The sequence below is a fragment of the Sinocyclocheilus anshuiensis genome, unplaced genomic scaffold, assembly GCF_001515605.1.
Source record: "Sinocyclocheilus anshuiensis isolate Anshui unplaced genomic scaffold, SAMN03320099.WGS_v1.1 scaffold426, whole genome shotgun sequence".
Taxonomy (NCBI): domain Eukaryota; kingdom Metazoa; phylum Chordata; class Actinopteri; order Cypriniformes; family Cyprinidae; genus Sinocyclocheilus; species Sinocyclocheilus anshuiensis.
In genome coordinates this window covers 1,713,076-1,719,785 of record NW_015542362.1, presented here as the reverse complement: position 1 = coordinate 1,719,785, position 6,710 = coordinate 1,713,076, and the positions used below count along the sequence as shown (strand labels likewise).

General features: G+C 38.9%; 1 protein-coding gene across 1 annotated transcript in view; it reads left to right on the top strand.

Moving 5' to 3' along the window:
- Window positions 1–6,710, top strand: part of LOC107691961 (H(+)/Cl(-) exchange transporter 5-like) — a 34,320-nt gene that overhangs the window by 22,244 nt on the left and 5,366 nt on the right. The gene's annotated exons all lie outside the window — the stretch shown is intronic.

Sequence of the window (6,710 nt, the reverse complement as noted above, 5' to 3'; positions counted from 1 at the left end):
CCGTAATTCCCGGGAGTTGGATTCGGGGCAGAGAGGTCGTGGAGGGCTATTGTTCCCATTCGCTCCTGCTTGTCTGGGCACCCGGTCGCCAGGATGTCCCCCGACCGCTTCCCTCAAGCACCGTCACACAGCCCCGACCGCCTTCCACTCTTAGAAAGACCATTTCCGGTCCAGTCCTTAAACAACGGGCGATTCTGAACTGTTATAATAGAGTGGGTGGAAAAAAATAAATTCTTTCACTCTGATTACTGAAAGAAAAGGTGTGTGTATGTGTGTGAGTATTTGTGCGGGGGGCCGTAAGGGTGTTGGAAGGAGAGATTATGCTTTTCTCTTTGGCCCTCCTAGGAAAACATGGGAATATGGGAGGAGGGAGAGGAGAAAAGGTTAATTAAACAGTGTTCACTGGTCAGTGGAGGGATCGTTTCACAAAGGTCCCTTCTGTGTCACACGGGGGGTTATTGGAGAGACTTGGCACGAAGGACTTCCACTCATTCCTGCAATCCGGGTGGGTGCTGAGCCTCTTTGCGCTGTAACCCAACACTCGATTGGCGCAGAAGGAGCCGGGCCAGGACCAGGACCAAATGAAATGTTGTAATGTAAAACAGGACGCGCCACAGACCTCCTATGTTCTTATCTACAGAACATAGGCTTCTTCTAACTTTTCAACTCGGGAAGCAGCAAGTAAACAGCTGTTTAGTTGGCGTGTACTTGCCTTTTTATATGCAAACAGCCTGTTTAGGGCCGAAGACAAATGTTAAACCTGAGTAAACTGCTTTTACAGGCGTCAGAGAGCATGTTTGCGATGTATATCTAAAGAAACCTGTGATTTTTCTCGCCAAAAAGGCAATACGGTTATTACCAAATTGCTTGGAAGGAAAAGAAATGAGATGAAGTACCTTTTGTCTGTTTTATTGATTAGAGATGTTAACTTTAATATGTATTTATTTGCACAAGTATTTTCTATTGCAGTATTTGTACATGACTGTGATTTATATCATGTTGTCAAATGAACTTTTGTCCATTTGAATAAATCTGAACGATGCATTCCATGCAGACTGCATTCATCCTGAGGTCAAAAAGTATGTGTTTATGCTTCAGATATATAAAGAATCGTTGTGGCTTTAAGTTTTTGGTTTATCTTGCATAATCAAAGACTCCAGGACATTAAAATTCCAAATTCCAAATATGAGCATTTTTATTCCCTCGAATCCCAAATTGCTCTGGTGGTTGTAGAAACAGACCCACGCTGGTTCGTGTTAAATGTGGTATTTCAAGGAAATTGCTGAGGGTCTCTTGAAACACCACAGGATTGTGGGGCGCGTCTTATTTGATATTGTTTCTGAACTCTTGACTTTCTCACACCTTTTGAAGGCCGATGTTTTAATAACTATTACTTTGTAACTGTATTAGCAATATTGTCTTTTGAAAAAGCACAAATGCTTCTTAAAGTAGCAACAGTGTGCAATAATGTGTCTCAAGAGTCTTTTTGTTTGAAAGTTGTCCACAGATGATTTAGAGAAGAATTTTACATGGATCTTTGAACAAAACACACTCTTATAATTATTTAGTTCAGGTTCATTTTGCTTGTAGCGTTTGTTAAAACAAGCATCGCTATTATGTACGTTAATTAAACTTCAGCACATTACCTATCCTGCACCATTAATGCTTTGAGATGGGGAACACATGGAAGCCGTTTCTGCATCTGAGTGAGTATAAAAAAGGTAATTGCAACTTTATATCTAACAATTTCAGCCTTATGTTTCTCCAAATCTGATACTATATCTTGAAATGTGAGAGAACTGCAGCTGTGACTTAACATCTTACATTTGCACCAATATATCACATTACTTTTTATTTTAAACCTTTTCTTTTATTTGGTCTTATTTTAACCTTTATCTAAAACGTTTTTTTTTTTTTTTTTTTTAGCAAAAACTATATCAATTTGTTACATTAACTGAAATAAAATATAAATATTAGATGAAAAAGTTCAACTTAAACTAATTTTATTTCTTTCAGTTAAAGGCTGAAAAAAGCAACATTTCAAATTTTCGTACAAGTACTATAATTACAAAACTAGGGGGAAAAAATCCAATACAAATAAAATTAAAAAAGAAAATTAAAAAGCTAATCAAAATTACAGCACATGACAATATTACTAAAACGTAAATTAACTTAAAATTAAAATATAAAAACAAAAATCTATTTTTTAAATATTAATAAATACTATTATAGCGTAGAAATGATACTAAAATAATACTCTTCTATAGGAGCTATCTTCACACACACACACACACACACACACACACACACGCACAATGTTATTTTGGCTTGGGCCAGTAATCACCTATCTAGTAACCACCTAAAACTATTTAGCAACTACATGGCAACCACTTAAAACATCTTGGTAACCAAATAACAACACCATGGCGTTGTGCAAAGGAGTTTTGCTTGAGCAAACACCGGTGTAAACCGCTGTTTAGTTGAGGTAAATGCCTATGCAAATACACTACACACTACCAAAATGTTTTGGGAGAAAAAAAAAGCATGCGATTGATTTTAGAAAATGTCAAAATCTAGTTTGCTTGTGTCTAAGTGACAAACTGGCCTAATTTCTGTGTCTCAGACAGGAGAGGAGACGGATGTGGGCCTGAGGGACGATTGCGGAGCTTCATTGTCTCACAGAAGGGAGATGATCCCGCCGCTGCTCTCCACCGTGCCAGCTGTCCTATTTGTTTATTTGTGTTTACTCTTTCCAGGCCCTGCACAAACGAATGAGATAAGTGAATCCTGTGTGTGTGCGGAGATGTTGAGCGATTCGGACAGCGTCTGGATGCGATTCCTGTGACATTCCGGAGTGTTCTGGTGGATTCTGGGAATTGGGGAGGACAAGGTTGGGTTTGTGAATAGGAATGCTTGGTGGTCTTAATGAATGGCAGAAAAGCTTTAACGATGACACATATGAGTGACGGATTGCTAGGGAGCGCTGGCGAGGGGAATGTGTGATGAAGTGTTTGAGTTGTTGTGAGTGAGGGTATATTTGTGCAGTCTGGGTGCTCAGTGTGTGTGTTTCTGACCGTGTGTGTGTGTGTGGCCACATCTAAAAGTGAATAGACTGGTGTGTGGTCAACGCCGAGTGAGTCAAATGGTGTGTAAGTGTGTGTGGCCTGTGAGTGTGCTTTGTTTTTGTGATGGTGAGACATTGGGACCCCAAGCAGAAGTGAGAATGATGGTGACTCATAGCTGGTTGTCTGGAAGACTTATGAGAGCAGAGAGCTGGGGAGTGATCTTACACTTGGATCTGAGTGTATGTGGGTTTTCATCTGACAAAATATCCCATATGGTGAATATGCTTCATAAGCAGGGGCGCAAACTAGTAATCATTATATATCTGGCAATGTATTCTAAGAGCTTTGTTTACCTTGGCCTTAGTGTAAAGAAAAAATTGTGGCTGCCCATGTAAAATGACAAAAATATTTGGCAGCTGGTTGCAATGGTCAACTGGTAAAGTGGTTTATTAAACTAACGCACAGTGGGTTAGTGACGATCCTAATATAGTTTGCATCCACTTAGCTGATTTTTAGCAAATTAGTTATGACTGCTTGGTGAGCATTATGTAAGTAATATTCTTGAGACGTGCTGATAAGGTTTTAAAGTGCCCCAATTATGCCATTTTTACGGTTCCTAATATTGTTTTGGGAGTCTCCTACAATGGGATTACATGCATGCAAGGTCAAAAAAACGCTTTCGTTTTCTCAAAATATGCATTTAATATCACCTCATGCGATTCTCAAACGATTCGTTCGAAGCTGTTCTAAGATTCAGTCTCTCTAAACCCCTCCTTTCCGTGAGCCTGCTCTGCTCTGATTGGTCAGATGGCCTAGTCTGTTGTGATTGGTCTAAGGCGTACAGCACGTGTCGGAAACGATAGGCCTATTTCAATAGTTCTGTATTTTGAACGCTCTATAGAAAATATAAACATCTATTATTTAACATACTTACAGGTTGTGATTCAGTGGAGCAGCTGTTCCAAATAAACAGGACACTGATGCATCTTTCAACAGCAAGCCTTTTGTGAATCCCACGTTGAACTCCCCGAGATTAGAGAAGCAGTCGTCAGTAGAATGACGTGTTTGTGGGCGGGGTCAAGTTGTTCGCAGCCGGCCAACGTAGAACATAGCGCATTATGCAAATGTGTTACCCCGTGACGTGTAGTCATCACGGAAGTGGGATTTGAATTACTAATGACTTGTTTCAGCTGTTCAGAGTCCATTCTTTATTTTAGGAGACAATAATGTTATCGTGCACTTTCAGCTTTACAACTTTGCAGATCGTTTACATTCACATACAGCTACATTACACACTGCTTGAAAGGCAATATTGGAAATGCCATAATAGGGGCACTTTAATGCAAACCCCAACTTTTCAGATCATGTCCTATTCATAAGTAAAATATATAAATTATTGTTTGTTTTTATTTGTTAATAATTGTTTGTTTCTGAGACACTCACTAAGAACATAGATCTACTTTAATATCTTTTAAAATGTCATTTATTCCTGTGATGGCAAAGCTGAATTTTCAGCAGCCATTACTCCAGCCTTCAGTGTCACATGATTCTTCATAAACCATAAATCAAGTTCAAGAAACATGTATCATTATAATCAATATTGAAAACATTTATTTGAATAAATTTTTTGTAACATTATAAATGTCTTTACTCTCACGTTTGATCAATTAAATGCATCCTTGCTTAAGTATTAAAAGTAATTATTAAATTATTTTTAAAATTAAGATCTTATATGTATGTATATTCAGATTTTATTTTATAAAAAAAAAGAAAAAAAGAATAAACCAATAAAAAAGACTACTTAAGAGTATAAGACAATAGGAGTCAATGGGAAGTCCCTGCCATGACAGAAAAACAAACATTTTTTGTGTGTGAAAACATCTTTTGTGTAAGAGCACCATGTGTGTTAGCTGTGGTATTGTGTGTGCAAGTTTGGCAAAAGAAGGAAAAGAAATGTCGTATAATTCATGATGGAAGTTATTGGCATGGGCAAAAATGCACAAGCTAGCAATTAAATGATCAAACTATGACCCATGATTCATAAAAAGGCACTTTAATTGTTGAAAATGACACCTCGAACTTATGCTTTAAGGACACAGGTCAAACATTGTAAAATTATACAATAAAGAGGGAGAGTGTGAGAGATATCAGTACATTCTTACCAAGATGGAGACGCAACATTGGTAAACAACAGTCCCACAGATTGGTGGCCAGAGAATTTAACAATCCCAAAAAAAAAACTCTCATTGGAAAAGGAAAAACAATAGTCTTTTTGTTTCAACTGACAGTTCATGTTGCTCACTGGATTTCACTGTGTTCTGCCCCGCTCAGGTTTTTCACAGCAGTCCCGTAAAATCTCCGCAAAGCTCTGAGATTTAAAGTATGCAAACAGTCACATCCACTCTTTCAGAAACCAGTCAAGCATTTAATTAATAAACACACACTCGTGTATAGACGCACCTAACATACATTTGTCTTCCGTGTTCACATTGTGGTTCTTTTGTGGTTCAGAGGGCAAGTCCTGCTGTAATCCGTCTAGATCCTGGAATTTAGCCATATTTCTCTTTCCAGGCCACCCCTCACCCCACTACGACCCCCATGTTGTACAGATAGGTACATATTTCAACTTGTATACACATGTGCATACTCACACAAGACCCTGGGCGGGCCGGAGCAGATTGACGGGGATAATGAGCTCGGTCAGTGCGAATTGGTAGGATTATCCACAGACACCTTCGGGGGAAAGTTAACCCCGAAATGAAAATTCTGTCACTTACTCACCCTCATTTCATTATAAACCTGTATGACTGACTAACTTTTGCAGAAAGATTTTTTCCCCCAGAGTCTGGTGTTGTTTTGGACCCCTTTGACTTTCATTGTATGAACAAAAAGAACCACACTGAAACATTTTTCAAAATATTTCTTTCGTGTTCCACAGAAGACAGAAAGTCATACAGGTTTGAAACGACATTAGGGTGAGAAAATGACAAAATGTTCATGTTTTCGCTAAGCGGACGACGTACGAGTTCTCACTGGGCTGCAAAACAATGCAGTTAATGATGTGTAATTGATGAGGTCATGTATGACTTCAACACTGATCTAAAACATACTTTGAACCTCCCTTAACATGGTAAAAGTTACGAGTTTAGATTGGTGGTGGTGGTCTCAGATCAGTGCAAAACAACAACCCAGAGGCACTTTTACATACAAAGCCTAGTGGTATCTGACGTCACATTCCCTTAGACATAAAAAAGCACCGTGTGAGGAAATTTTGGCATTGCGGCACAAGTATTAACCTGCTGAAGAATAACTTGTTCTCCCCTTCTGGATTAAATCAACATACAAGTTTCTTAATCCAGACAAATTGCAGGTAAGAGTCAGACGGAATGAAGTTTTGTAATATGTGGTATAACTAACATGTCCGTAGCTAAATGCCACAAAGTGTCTTGGCTCCCTCGCTCTTGCTGTATAATGTGATTTAAGGCACTGTCTTGGCAGGGGCCCTTTAGCTCACTGACTTTATCAGTAAAAACCGGGGCAGAGTCCAGAGAGAAGAAAACATGCTCGTGGTTTACAATGAAACCCAAGTGAGTGTTTGTGCTCGCTCTCAGAAACACCATTGTGACAGCACTTGATCATTTACAG